The 16,307-nt window shown below is 30.5% G+C and overlaps 1 protein-coding gene across 2 annotated transcripts in view; it reads right to left on the bottom strand.

Annotated features, from left to right (window-relative positions):
- LOC114328063 (serine/arginine repetitive matrix protein 1) overlaps positions 1–16,307 on the bottom strand; it is a 404,720-nt gene that overhangs the window by 293,991 nt on the left and 94,422 nt on the right. The gene's annotated exons all lie outside the window — the stretch shown is intronic.

Genomic DNA, 16,307 nt, shown 5'->3' with positions numbered 1-16,307 from the left:
TGCTCCGTTACGTTAGTCGCCATCTTGATTTTAAAGGAGCCGTTTTTGCTCAATATCTCCGCCATTTTTAATTTTTCGAAAAAAATGATAGGAACTGAATTTATTCCAAATAAATCGCATTTACCATGGTTACAATTTCTTTTTAACAATTTTTGTCGTGAGGTGGATATTTTCCGAGTTAATTGTACTTGCAGTAGACACCTACATTTTTGACTATGATATTGCATGTAACTTTTTTAGTATTATAATATAATTCAAATCCTTCTAACCACTTAAAGTCCTATGTTTTGGCTATCTGTGGGCAAATTTTCAGCCAAATCGATTATGACGTATTTTGGGAATTGAGGTAAATGTAAAAAACGGTATTTTAACGTTTTACACTATAAAATTTGATCAAAAACTTGATCAAAAATTTGATCAAAATAACTTATTATAATACCATATAATGACATTTTTGAGTCTCTTTCATTAAAATATTACGTTTTCCATTGATACTTTACGACAGAAAATGCAAATTTGCTTAAATAAATACCAAATCACTGTAAAATCGCTTAAAATAACATTTTGAGAAAAAAGAGTAGAAAAAGAAGAAGACAATTCGACCTATAATGTTTTATTTCTACAGTCGGAAAAATGAAGGAATACCCATGAACAAACATATAAAACACGCTGTATTTTCCTGTTACCGTGTCACAAAGAAAATTGTCCAGTGCAAGTATATGTAACAATAATTATTACATGTACTTCCGCTGGCCAATCTTTTGTGTGACACGGTGACAGGAAAATACAGCGTGTTTTATATGTTCGTTCATGGGTATTCTTTCATTTTTCCTACTGTACATCTCGCAGATACTATATACCAATTTTTCGACAAATAGGAAATCCAAAAGCTTTTTTTTATCCAAAATTGAGTGATATAAAATGGAATCACCCATTAGTAATCAAAATAAAATGTTCTTTACACATTACACCACGGTCGTTGGATAAACGAGTTCTCTAAAATATTAGCAATAAATCTTTATCTATCATAAATAACATAGTACCCCCATTGTATGATATACAAATGATATGTAATTACATATCTTCAGTACCATATTTCAACAATAATTGTTACATAATCTAAACTTTCTTCGCCTCTAGTTCCAGTATAATTTATTTGTATAACTCAATATTATTGTGACTGTAGGAACAAGATGAGAGTATAATAGATCTAAATGTTCATCTGAATTATAAATCATGAAATATTATATGGTTGTTGGAAAATATCAATTACGAAATTTTCGAAATGATGTATTATAACAGGGTGAAAACTCTTTGGATATTAGCGGACCGTATTTTATTGTAATTTAATAAAATAATAGTTTTGAAAGTGAATAACTTAGCACTATCATTGTAAGTCTTATCCATCTTCTCTTCTACTGCTGCTTCTTCTTCTTCTTTTTCTTCTTCTTCTTCTCGTAGTACTACCATCAGGGTGGGTATTGGCTGACTGCACAACTCGCTTCTTTCTCGATAGGTCGTCCATGATACTTGGGTCGGTGGGTAGCACCATTGTCCTTAAATCTAACCATATTTATGTTATCTTTCCATCGCATTCATGGACTTCCCAAGAGCCTTCTTCCTGTCGAGGCTTCCTCCCAGATTAGCTAGACAAAGCGGATATTAGGAAGTCTATGGATATGGCCTGCCCATCTTAGGCATTGGGATTATCCTTCTTAACTTAACTTTAAACCGATTAGATGCCCCCTATGAGACAATTTCGAATTTATATTTCTGTTCTTCTTCTTTCTCTCTAAAAGAAATAATACTTGTTCCTTGAGGCACTGATGTATATATGGAGAATTGTCACTTCATATTTTGCTTGGTAGGTTGATACTTATTCAACGGTTTGATGATTTTTTCAATGTTTTCTTGACCATATTGCTCAATTTTAGTTATGTTATCCTAACATTCTTTTTTTATTCGGTGATACTCCCTGTACAACAAATGTTCTTCTGATGTCTTCACCTTCTTCTTTCTTGTTAAGGTGTCGCCTTCTTTCAAATATTGGCGATCATCATGATTATTTGAACTATTTTCACTGCTGTTCTAAAAAGCAGGTTAGACTAGAAATTAAAACACTCTCTGAGATTGTGCAACCATCATATTCGTCGCCTTTCAACACTACACTTTCCTAAAATTTTTCCCTTTATAATAATCTGCTGATAGCTGGTATTTTGTTCCTCTCATCACGTGGTATTGTAGTTGTCGAATCTTTATTTCAGTATTCAGTTCTGTTTCTTTTGAAAGTATTCGCAAGACTTCTTCGTTCGTGACTATGTTTATGTAGATATTCTCAGGATTCTTCTGGAACGCCCCGTTATAAATCCCCAAAATAACGCTCATTTTTCGAGATACTGGGCATTGGTGGTGAATGGATAATTTTGGTCTTACTTTATGTTTTTGATTGTGCTAAAAACGGAAATCAAGTTTATTTTGAATTTTAGGTCGGAGAACATTGTCAAAATCGCAGTTTTGCCCTAAAAATAAAGAAAAAAACACGTTCTTCTTAAAATTAAAAGTTGCACCATGTTTTTTCTATAACACATCTAGACCTAAAACTCCCCATAAAACTTGTTTAAATGCTATGGTTTAACATAAACGTAATCAAATAGATAAATTTTAAATTTTATCACTTAATATTTGCGATTTAACTTTGCAATTCACTAATCTGCACCTTCATTTTTAAAAACTCATAACTTTTATGAAGAAAAAACTGAAAGACTACAGTTGCTTTCATAGTCTTCACAAAGGTGAGAAATATATACTGTAGAAATTTTGGAAACAAATATTAAAATAGAACAGAGTTGTAGCGAGTTAAACATAAAAATTCGTGACTTCACTTTTTTTAGGTTAAAATTGCGATGTTGATAATGTTCCCTCACATAAAGTTCAAAATAAACCTCTTTTTCATTGTCAGCATCATCGAAAACATAAAATAAGAACAAAATTAGCCATTCAACGCCCATGGTCAGTATCTCGAAAAATAAGTGTTATTTTGGGGATGTATAACGTCTATATTAAAAGTTGCGCCATTTTTTTCTATTAAACATTTGTAACTAAAACTTTCCAGAAAACTTCTTTGTACTCTATGTTTGAAAATAAACTTGATTAATAAGATAAATTTTAAATTTTGCCACTCAACTTTTGCGATAAACCTGTACAATTCACGAATCTGCACCTTGTACTTTAAAAAATTTGTAACTTTTACTATAGCATAAGACAAAAATCTTAAAACAGATACCTTTGTCTTCAAAAAGTGAGCAACATAATATAGTATACAAACCTTAGAAAAAAAAATATTAAAAACCAGAGTTGTAGCAAGTTAAACGCAAAAAACGTGAATTCACTTTTTTTTATTTTTATGGTAAAATTGCGATTGTGACAATATTCCCCCACCTAAAATTTAAAATAAATTTCATCTAATGTCGATAATAAAAGTTGCACTATTTTTTTTTTCTATAAAACATTTTGATATAAAATTTTCCAGAAAACTTCTTTGTACTCTGTATTTTAACATAAACGTGATTAAAAGGCTAAATCTTAAATTTTGTCACTCAACTTTTGCTATTAAACTTTGCAATGCACAAATCCGCACCTTTTCCTTTGAAAAATTAAAACTAAAAGAATTAAAACTTGAAACAGGTGCCGTTGTCTTTAGAAATGTTAAAGCTATATACTGTTAAAATTTCAGAAAAAAATGTTAAAATGGAACAGAGTTGTAGCGAGCTAAACGCAAAAAACATGATTTTATTTTTATTTATTTTTAGGGTAAAATTGCGATTTTGACAATATTCCCTCACATTAAATTCAAAATAAAGCTCATTCTCGTTTTCAGCACCGCCAAAAATATACCTTCTTCTTCTTTAAGTACCATGCCCAAATTTTTAGGCGTAGGTAGCTTCCATAACAATTTGCCGATATCGTTCTCGATCTTGTGTGGCATGTAACAATTGATCTTCTGATAAGCCAGTCCATTGACGAAGGTTTCGGAGCCATGAATATTTCTTTCGACCAATTCCTCTTTTTCCGTCGATCTTTCCATTGAGTATTAACTGCAGCATCCTGTATCTGCTACCTCTCATTATATGCCCCAGATATTCAAGTTTTCTCTTTTTTATCATCTTCATTAAGTCACCTTCGCCTTGACCTACTCTGTTTAAGACTTCTCTGTTTGAAATGCGTTGAACCCAAGATATTCTGAGCATTCTACGATACGACCACATCTCAAAGGCTTCTAATTTGTTCATCATGTTAACCTTCATGATCCAGGTTTCACATCCATATAGTAATACAGGATACACATAACATTTTAGGAACTTGATTCTTAGTTGTAAGTTCAGCTGAGAGTTGCTCAGAATAGATCTAAGTTTCATAAATGCTCCTCTTGCAATTTCTATACGAGTTTTAATTTCTTCATCCGGATTTAGTGTCTCGTTTATCCAACATCCTAGGTATTTAAAATGGTTAACTTTTGTTATTGATTCATCATTGACAATTAGTTGCATAGGGCCGACGTCTTGTTTACTAACCACAAGTAACTTTGTCTTTGTTGCATTTATGTTAAGTCCGTTATTGGAGCATTCTCTAGTGACTCGATCTATAAGGAATTGAAGATCTTCGATATTTTCAACCATGATCGCGGTGTCGTCTGCATATCTGATGTTGTTAATAGTTTCTCCCCCGATTCGAACTCCACATTGTCCTTCCAAGGCTTCATTAAAAATTATTTCTGAGTATACGTTAAACAAAGTTGGGGATAACACACAACCCTGTCTGACACCTCTTTGAATGCAAATTTTGTCTGCTTCTTTGCCGTCTACCAGAATAGAAGCTTCTTGATTCCAATGATTGATTGGATTCCAATGATTGATTGAAATCAAGAAAAATATACCGTAAGTCTAAAATTAGCCATTCATCTCTACGTGGTCAGTACCTGGTCATTTTGGGGGTGCCTGCCGCTAGCCTAATATGTAAAATATTTAAATTTAATTTTAATATTTAAGCAACTGAGAAATCACAGTGACCATCGTCTAGTACATTTCAACGGCAAACAAGATCATCCAGCCATAACCTAATAAAATAACAAAACTCGGTTTATTTTTAGTCTATCGCCGCGTTACCGCACCTGTTCAACTTATTCTATGCATTTTATGTAAATCCGATCTCGTTGGTACTCGTAGTGGGTACTTGAAACAACTGGAAACAATGTTAACATTTATCTAATACAGCCGTTGAAAGAGCATTGTTGCGTTATTTGCGTGTGTGGGAACCATAAATCACCGATACTAGAATCCTTATAGATTCGTTCTGTATAAAAATGGCGTATTGAGACCGAAGCAGGCGCGGTTCTTCAGGAATGTCGACCGAAACCTACTTTCGGTTTCTATAAAATTGAATATTATGTGAGAGGAAATTTGTGAGCAGGATTGTTTACAATGATACGAAGATGTATTTAATAGCAGCAGTTCCTAGGTTACCTTATCCGAATGGATCGTGTTGTTATATTAGACCGATCAAATAAAATTACAATATACAGGGTGTAACAAAACTACAGGTCATAAATTTAATCACATTTTTTGGGACCAAAAATAATTCGATTGAACTTAACTTACCTTAGTACAAATGTGCACATAAAAAAAGTTACAGCCCTTTTAAATTACAAAATGAAAATCGATTTTTTCGAATGTATCGAAAACTATTGCAGATTTTTTATTAAAAATGTGGCATTCTTATGGCAGTAGCATCTTAAGAAAAAATTATAGTGAAATTTGGACATCCCATAAAAGTTTTATGGGGGTTTTGTTCCTTTAAACCTCCCCAAACTTTTGTGTACGTTCCAATTAAATTATTATTGTAGTACCATTAGTTAAACACAATGTTTTTAAAACTTTCTTGCCTCCTAGTACTTTTTCGAAAAATCAGTTTTTATCGAGATATTTCGAATATTTGTCAAATCCACCACATATTTGTATATGGTTAAGTACGATTATGGAGACTTGGTAATTGATTTGCATTTTTAGGGATATTTTGAACCATATTAAAAAAGAAGTCACATCTCGATAAAAGGTGCCTTTTCGAAAAAATACAGAGAGGCAAAAAGTTTTAAAAACACTGTGTTTAACTAATGGTACCGCAGTAATATTTTAATTGGAACGTACACAAACATTTGGGGGGTTTAAAAGAACAAAACACCCATAAAATTTTTATGTAAACATATTGAAAATTAAGCCTCAACTCGATAAAAACTGCCTTATCGAAAAACTACATAGAAGCAAAAAAGTTTTAATAATATTGAATTTAACTAATGGTACCACAATAATAATTTAATTGAGGCGTACACAAAAGTTTGGGGGGGTTTAAGGGAACAAAATCCCCATAAAATTTTTATGGGTGCACAAATTTCACTATAATTTTTCTTTAAAATGTTCCTGCCTTAAGAATGCCACATGTCCATTTTCAATAAAAAATTTTCAATAGTTTTCGATATATTCGAAAAAATCGATTTTCATTTTGTAACTTCAAAAGGCTGTAACTTTTTTTATGTGCATATTTGTACTAAGGTGTTAGGTTCATTCGAACTATTTTTGGTCCCAGAATATGGGATTTAATTTATGACCTGTATTTTTGTTACACCCTGTATACATAAAAATCAAAATGTAATTCCGTACAGGTTGGAATAAATTTTTTATCAAAGTTTAGGTCAACACAAAATATATTTTCAAGAAAGTAAATAATTCATATGAGGGGATCATTGTTTAATAATTAAAAATGGGTATTTTTTGCACAAAATATACTTTTTTAACTGCTGCGGTAATTCATGTTTTTATTAAGGTTTTCATATTTTTTTTCTGCAAAGCTGAAGACACAATATTTTATAAGACTTACTAAATTAAATTTGACCATTAATTTATTTAAATAATTGTAAGTCAAAATTGAAAAACAAATTTCCAAAAAAATATTATTTGCAATATAAATAATTACTTTGAAACATTTTGTTTTGAAGAAAAAGTTGAGGTATATCTGGATAAATAGAAAAAAATTGGTTGATATATATTGAGTAGTTTTGCGAGATACTTAATTTGTTTATGAAAAATTACCATTTTTTCAATTGCAAAAACGCGGTTGTTGCCGACAGAGTATAGAAGTTTAAGGTCTTATTTTTTTTGGTTTTATGTATTTTTTCGACAAATATATTGGCAAATAAAAATTTTAATTAAACCTCCTCCAAAATGGCGTTTGAAAATTGGTGTAATTTGTTTAAAACTTGTTTTTTTAATAACATCGCCGTGACTAAAAATTTTGAAATTATTTTTCTATACTCGTATTCCTAGTAATTTTTGACACATTTAGTAAATGAAAAAAAATCTAGAGCCAGTTTTTAGGGAGATAGCTTTTAGAAATTTAAAAATTCATAATTTGTTTATTTATCAATATTAACATTTAAAAGTGAGTGAGTACATCTATTAACCCTACTATTTAACAATGCCATTTATACACATGATAAAAATTGTGGAATATTTTACCTTATTGTACCTGAAAATTGGCGGAGGAGCGATATCTCGATTAATAATGGGTCAACTTCAATGTTTTTTTTTTATTTGGGGTAGCAAAAATAATAACCTGTTCATGATCCTTTTTGCAATAAATATTCATTAATTTGTTATAAACAATTTTTTTTTCAAAAAATTGTTTTTGTCTAATATTGTGATAAATAAAAGTTGGCAGTTGGCAGGGATTAATAAAAATTTAACAGAATAGTAAAATTTTGTTAATAAAATAAAAGAAACATAAAAACTCCTTCTTTGTACACAATCTCGCAAAGGTAATGTGAATACAAAAGAAAATATAGAAAACAATGGAGGACAACGTCTATATAAATAAATATGTAGCTATATACGTGAATAAAAATTACCGAATATACAGGGTGTAACAAAAATACAGGTCATAAATTAAACCACATATTCTGGGACCAAAAATAGTTCGATTGAACCTAACTTACCTTAGTACAAATGTGCAAACAAAAAAAGTTACAGCCCTTTGAAGTTACAAAATAAAAATCGATTTTTTCCAATATATCGAAAACTATTTGAGGTTTCTGATTGAAAATGGGCATATGTCTCAAAAATATCTCAAAAAAAAAGTTATAGTGAAATTTGTGCACCCCATAAAAATTTTATGGGGGTTTTGTTCCCTTAAACCCCCCCAAACTTTTGTCTACGTTTCAATTAAATTATCATTGTGACACCATTGGTTAAACACAACATTTTTAAAACTTTTTTGCTTCTTAGTACTTTTTCGAAAAGCTAGTTTTTATCGAAATATTTTGAATATTTTTCAAATCCACCACATATTTGCATACTGTTAAGTACGATTATGAATGGTAATAATATGCATTTATTTATAAATTATTACAGTTTGAGGTATATTTTGAACCATATTAAAAATGAATCCATATCTCGATAAAAGGTGCCTTATCGGAAAAATACTAAGAGACAAAAAAGTTTTAAAAATACTGTGTTTAACTAATGGTACCGCAACAATAGTTTCATTGAAACGTACACAAACATTTAGGGCGTTTAAAGGCACAAAACCCCAATAAAAATTGTATGTAAACATATTAAAAAAGAAGATACATCTCGAATAAAACTGGTTTATCGAAAAAATACTAAGAGGCAAAAAAGTTTAAAAAATATTGTGTTTAACTAATGGTACCACAAAAATAATTTGATTGTAACGTACATAAAAGTTTGGGGGGGTTTAAGGGAACAAAACCCCCATAAAATTTTTATGGGGTACACAAATTTCACTATAATTTCTTTTTAAGATGTTCCTGAGTATTCCTGACATAAGAATGCCACATGTTCATTTTCATTAAAAAATCTCTTATAGTTTTCGATATATCGGAAAAAATCGATTTTCATTATGTAACTTTAAAGGGCTATAACTTTTTTTGTGCGCATATTTGTACTAAGGTAAGTTAGGTTCAATCGAACTATTTTTATTCCCAGAATATGGGATTTAATTTATGACCTGTATTTTTGTTACACCCTAAAAAAAACGATAAAATCCTTTATAAAAGGTATATTTGTTAAAATCCCTAAAAAGGGCTACATCACAGAACAGAGCTAGTTTTCGATCTGATGGCCGATCATCATCAGTGTTTACCTAAAATGTGTATAACCTGATAAGATAGTGCAAAGTATTTAAAATTTTGACTACGGTTTTAAAAAGTGATTGGTTATACTCACGTGAATCTAACATGCTAACCACCAAAATAAAAAATATGGGGGTAAAAACCCTTTACAATTAAGCCGTCATAGGAACATAGAAGTAAGATGTGAAATCAAACATGGATGTTTAAAATGTCCAATGTTTTATGCTCTAGGTATGCAACCCTTTTCTAATATATGGCAGAGGTCAGCAACGCGGCGCCCGCAGGCACCACTGCGCCTTTCAATAAATTTTAGTGCGACCTTAAACTATTGTTAATTTAGACAAGAAATTCAAAACGTATATATGTTTGATACGTTTATATTTATATATTTGTTAGGTCAAAAAATAGTTGGTCCGCCATGAATTTTTAATTAAGTATTTCACTCTTTACATTAAAAAAGTTGCCGACCTCTGATATATGGTATATAGCCAACTACAAAACTCTTTCCTCGTGGACACAATTTATAGTAAACTATAGCTCGGTTATAGATAAATGGTATTACCATTTGTACACCAATTGGTCTATCGCTTTAAATTTCTCAAAATAAGAAAACCTACGGTTTAGTTTTGATTAAAATCATCGAAATCATTTAAATTTCTCATTTATCTATAACCGGGCAATACCTGTTATAAAGATTATAAAATTAAATGTAAAATACATAATATATTTTAATATTGTACAATAAAAAAGCCTTCAAAAAATTTTTAATGCTAATTCAGTATTATTTTGTTATTTTTTTTATAAAAAATCTGTTGTGTCAATTTTTTTTTATCACATCTAGAGAAAAAAAATTGGAAAAAAAAATTGTTTATAACAAATTGACAAATAGTTATTGTAAAAAATGTCATGTAGATGTTATTATTTTTTTATCCTTTAGAAAAAAAATGTTTATAACAAATTGACGAATATTTATTGTAAAAAGTGTCATTTAGATGTTATAATTTTTATGTACTACCCTAAACTTAAAAAAACATTGAAATTGCAAGATATTGCAAACTACTACTGCAACACTATTCATGTAAAAAGTTTTCATTTAAGGTCGATACGAAAATCATTATTTTTTAAAATATTCTAAAATTTTAACTCTATGTATAAATGACATTGTTAAGTAGTAGGGTTGAGAGATGTACTTACGCACTTTAAAATGTTAATATTGATAAATAAACAAATTACGAATTTTTAAACTTGAAAAAGCTATCTTGGCAAAAAAGGATATAATTTTTTTTCTTTTGTAAGTATGTCAAAAACTATCGAGAACACGAGTATCGAAAAATAATTTCAAAATTTTTAGTCCCGGCGATGTTATTAAAAAACAAGTTTTAAACAAATTACACCAATTTTCAAACGCCATTTTGGAGGGGTGATTAATTGAAATTTCAATTTGGCAATACATTTATCCAAAATATACATACAAGCAAAAAAATGAGACCTCAAAAATTTGTATACTCTATCGGCAACAACCGCGTTTTTGCAATTGAAAAAATGGTAATTTTTTATAAACAAATTGAATATCTCATTAACTACTCAATATTTATCAACTAATTTTTTTTCAGTTTATATTGGTACCATAGCGCAACTTTTTCTGTAAAACAAAATGTTTTATAGTGCTTATTTATAATGCAAATAATTTTGGAAATTTGTGTTTCAATTTTGATTTACAATTATTTAAATAAATTAAGAGTCTTTAATTTAGTAAGTCTTATATAAAAGACTGTTTCTTCAGCTTTGTAGAAAAAAAATGCAAAATCCATAATAAAAACATGAATTACGGCAGCAGTTAAAAACGTAAATTTTTTGCAAAAATTACCCATTTTTAATTATTTAAACAATGATCCCCTCATATGAATCATATACTTTCTTGAAAATATATTTTGTTTTGACCCAAACTTTGATGATAAGAAATTTATTCCAACCTGTACGGAATTACATTTTGATTTTATTTTATTATACAGTCGAACCCGCTTATTAGAATACCTCTTAAAGGAATATTACGGTTTAAGGAATAGAAATTTGAGGTCCCGAAACATGTATAGTAGCAACCAATGATCGGTTATTAGAATATCCCGGTTATAGGCATACTTTTACTTGGCACAAAGGCTATTCCAATAAGCGGGTTTGACTATATTGGGCTATATTTGTTTTAACATATTTGGACAAGAAAAAAGTAGAAAAAAAGTATTTTTAGTGGAAAAGTAGTTTTTAGTTTAAATATTCAATAAATATATAGATTCGGGTTAGAACGTCCTGCGACGTTGTCCGATGCCCAATTGCCATCGCGTCCTATCATTACAATCTTCTTCTGTCAATCCTCGTTCGCTCATTGATCTTCGAACTTCTTCCATCCACGATTTCTTTGGTCTTCCTCGTTTCCTGTATTCCGGTGGTATCCATTTTGCTACTTTCTTTGGTAGTTTTTCTTCTGCCATTCTTTGAACATGCCCATACCATGTAAGCTGTTTTCTACCTATGCAGTCGGTCACAGTTTCTTTTAGACCTATTTCTTCCTTAATTGTGTTGTTTCGAACTCTATCAAGTTTCGTTTTTCTAGCTGCTCTTCTTAATGCATCCATTTCTGTAGCTTCTACTTTGCTTATTTGATGTTCTTTCAGACGCCACGTTTCAGATCCGTACAGCAGTGTACAATTTTCAATAACTTGCATTAAAAACTTGGAAACTTTCTAAATAAAAATATTCTTCTTCAAGTGTCACTCCCGCGACGTAATCATAGCTATTCGGACTTTAGAGGCGGTCTCTAAAGACGGGATTTTTATTTTTAAATATGATATTTTGGCATAATATGTCATACTAGTGATGTCATCCATTTGGGCGTGATGACGTAATCGATTTTTTTTATGAGAATAGGCAGTAGCGTACTGATAGATACGCGGGCCCTGGTTCCAGTTGGGATGCAGGTTCCCTTTCCAATAAAATCACTCATTGTATATTAAAAGTTTTTAATAAACATTAAATATAGATCATCATCATATATTTATAAAAACCCAAGCTAATTTAAAACAGTAAATTAATATTAATTCTATCGTTTTTCATACTGACATAATTGATCACTTTACTCCAGCCGTTTTTCTAAATAATGAAAATCAAAAATTTTCTACGTCTAAATCTCCAGTCATAATTAAAATGCTTAATACCGAAAAACTAAAACAGCTTTTAAAAAATTAATATTAGAATGCAAATTACATCAACAAAATATATTCTCAAATTGCATATATTTATACAAACTTTTTTTGTATACAAAATTTGTACAAACTGTACTGATTCAACTTACTGACTGCTTCCACACAGGAAGGACGGAAGTTCTGATACCTACCTGTTAGTTTAGTTGTCCTCACTTTTGTTTATATTTAGAATTTCATTTAATTGATCAAGAATTACTTAAAAGTAAAAGCTAAAGAATGATAATGCTATAAATACGAACAAGAGTAGCATCTTTCGTCTTGGGATTATTTTTATAACACTTCGTATAAAACTTGCAATGACTGTGTCAGTTTCCAAATTTTTACAAGTTTTTAGTTTACAACTAATCCATGAAACGTGCTGATATAAATATAAGTTTCTGAGTTAGAGGTACAGGCGGTAATCCTTTACACGTGTTGAAACTAAAGGGTCGTTTAAACACAGCGATAAATCAAACAACTTATCAAGGTCAATCGAGTTGTTGCAACTTATCATTGTGTGTAAACGGTGCATCGCACAACTTATCAAAGTTGGAGTTGGGTTGAAGGTGGTATCGCATTGAATCGCAGCGTCTAAACAGCGTTTCAACTTGTCATCACAACTAGTTGCTGTGACTTATCGTTGTGTTTAAACGACGCTTAAGGCTTCGGTTTTAGCAGGTAAAACAAAAGTACAGAACCTTACAAAAGATTTCCCTGTGTCTTTTAATAAATTTTGTTTTCAAATTTTTTGATAAATGGGTATTCTTCGTTTTTATTTATAAGTACCTACACAAAAATACAAATTTATTAAGAAGTTTCATTTTCTATTGTGTACTGGTGTAGTGCAAAATGTCCCCATTAAATTAGAAAGAAGAAAGCAAAGAGCGCGTGAGAGCGGGCCCCTGAGGGGGCCCCGGCCCTGGTTCCGCGGAACCCGCAGAACCATGCTCAGTACGCCACTGAGAATATTGGTCATGTGCTAGTTCATTTGAAAGGTTATTCAGTTCACTATTCAATAATATAAACAGTTACATAATTATTTTTACAGGGTATCCAAAAAAATATTAAATTAAATTATTTGACAAAAACGGAAGAATTTATGTAATTTATTTAATTCAAAATACATTTTACTGCTGTCAGAAATCAGACAAAAATGTTTATATCACAAATAAACATTGCTTTTCGCTTAAATTAAATGTTCAAACTTCCAAGAGGCAGGTGGCTGCCGGAAGCTGGCTTTGAACATTGTATTTAATCGAAAAGAAGTGTTAATTTGTGAAATAAACATTATTTTTTGTTTTAGGGCAACAGTAAAATGTATTTTGAATTAAATAAATTATATACATTCTTCTTTTTTTGTCAAATAATTTAATCAAAAATTTTTTTCGGATACCCTGTACAAATAATTATGTAAATGTTTATATTACTGAATAGATAATTTAATGACCTTTCAAATGAGCTAGCACACGACCCCTATTCCTATTGAAAAAAATCATCGATTACGTCATCACGCCCAGATGGATGACGTCATTAGTATGACATATCACGCCAAAATATATTTAAAAATAAAAATCGACATGTTTCGAGATTTTTCCTTAAAGTCGCCGGTTTAAGAAATAACGAATTTATTCCTTTCATTTGCACCATCACCATACTGTATATCTTGATTGACGTCCAGGTACCTTTCTATCAGTATATTTAGTGAAAAAAAAAAGAGTTTCACGCGTTCCTAGGCATTTGCGAAACCCAAATTGTGTATCCTTAATTTATATGTCTGGTTTATGATACATTCGGTTATGGATGATTTTTATAGTATAAGCTTAGCATATTATAAGACATCAAGCTAATGGTGAGGTAATCGCCTCAGTCTCTTGCATTTTCATTTTTGGCAGACAAACAAAAACCGAAGTTAACCAGCCTTTGGGTAATACACCTGAGCTATAAATTTGTTTCAAGTGTGTCACTAAAATATCAATGTGATTCTCATCTAGAATTTTTAGTGTGTCGATAGGAAGCATCTCAGATCCAGGCTGTATATTGAAATAAGAATCCGAAAAGAGCCCTCATACTAATAAAACTGTCCCTAGCCTCAAAAATCCTGGCTTTTATGTCTTATAGGTATAGGCTAAATCTTTGTTACTAAAGCTTTGCTAAAGTCACTTCAAATAATTTGAGCATCTTTAAAAAAATCAGCATGATAGCTTCTCAAAAAAATGTTTCTCTAATTTTAGACAATTTTATACACAAACAAATATTACAAACAGATTTATTAAATATCACAAAAATAACGGTAAGTTAGGTACTTTATCCATTTGCGAATGGATTTAGTGTCCGCAGTCATATAAACCCAAATAAACAATAATACTTGATCCTTTATCCATTTTAAAAACAATAAAACTAATAATAAATTTAATTTTAATTAGGTTTGCATCTTGACCTTGCATTGAAATCACTCAGTTGAATACCTATGTTGTCAATAATACAATAAAATTATCGATGTACCAAGCAGTATTTAATATATTTAAGAGTCTTGTTACAAAATGTTTATTGAGAGTGCCTATTTTTACAGCAAAATTATCTTTCCCCTAAAATTTGGTTTCGTTAATTTAAAAATCTAATTTAAGCGAGCGCGAGCGTTTTCCTTATTATTTACTTTCCGTCAGTTTTGCTTCTCGACTTTGTATTGACTTCACCGTAGCCGGAATACCGTTAACCCTGACTACAGTGATGTGTATAAATGGTTGTCTACCTAAAGGAAGCAATAAACTGCGAATGTCTTCGTAAGATATATCTAGTAGTGGAGTAAGTAAAGTTATCATAGTTTAAATTTATTAAGACTAATATGAGGTGAAAGGTCGTATTGTATAATACTAGAATCATTAAATTTATCATAACAGTAATTAATCACACTAACAGTGATACGTTGAATGGTGTGGATAATAGTAATTCGATACACTGTAAAAGGAAGTACCTACATACTTTTTCACTTTTCATTTGTTTTTAAGGTCGCTTCAAAAACAATTTGTAAAAGTTAGGATAACCATTTTAATTTAGTATCTATACAATAATGAAATGTACATAGTTCAAAGATTTGCTAATTCCATGATGAATTCTGTTCGATTTAAGCGATCTATTTCAGTAGGTAGGAAAATGTTGTACTTTGAAAGAATATGTAAGTATCGCAAATTTGCGCGAAACTGACTGAAAATTTTTTTAAACACTTTTTTTAAACAGATTTCAAAAATCAATATTTTCTATCCAGGCAATTCTTTTAGGTTTTTTGGACCGTTCTGGACAAAAAAGGTCTCTTGTAATTTTTCTCTATGGTTGATCGTTTTCGAGTTATAAGCAATTTAAAATTTGAAAAACGCGAAAATTTAAGACTCGGTTAAAAATAACTCGGTTAAAAATGAATAATCTAATAACTCGGTTAAAAATGATTGTTATCAAAGTCAGAAAGTGACTAAATCAAAGTTTAAAGCCCCCAATACATGATCCTGAAGAAATTTGTCTCATTAATTTATTACTATGTTATTTTTAACATGTACCTAAGCTGTTATTTTGCATTATTAACAAACAATGAGCGGTAAGATCGTATTGACGCGGCCTTAAATGTGAGTGCAAGTGAGATGCGCCATTGGACTGCCGGAATGGCATCTCTTTCGTACTCACCATTGACTGCCGCCTAATACGTGCATGGCGCTCATTATTATTACTTAAAAATAACAGATTAGTAATAAAATAATGACAAAAATTTCTTTGGGATCTTGTAGGGGTGGCTTTAAACTTTGATTTAGTCAGTTTCTGACTTTCATAATAATATTCTTTTTCTCATGATCATCTTTCAGTGCGTCACAGTTTTTCGATTTCTTTCT

Source organism: Diabrotica virgifera, chromosome 7 (assembly GCF_917563875.1).
Source record: "Diabrotica virgifera virgifera chromosome 7, PGI_DIABVI_V3a".
Lineage (NCBI taxonomy): Eukaryota > Metazoa > Arthropoda > Insecta > Coleoptera > Chrysomelidae > Diabrotica > Diabrotica virgifera.
The sequence above is the reverse complement of the archived record's forward strand: the minus strand, read 5'-3'. Positions and strand labels throughout refer to the sequence as shown.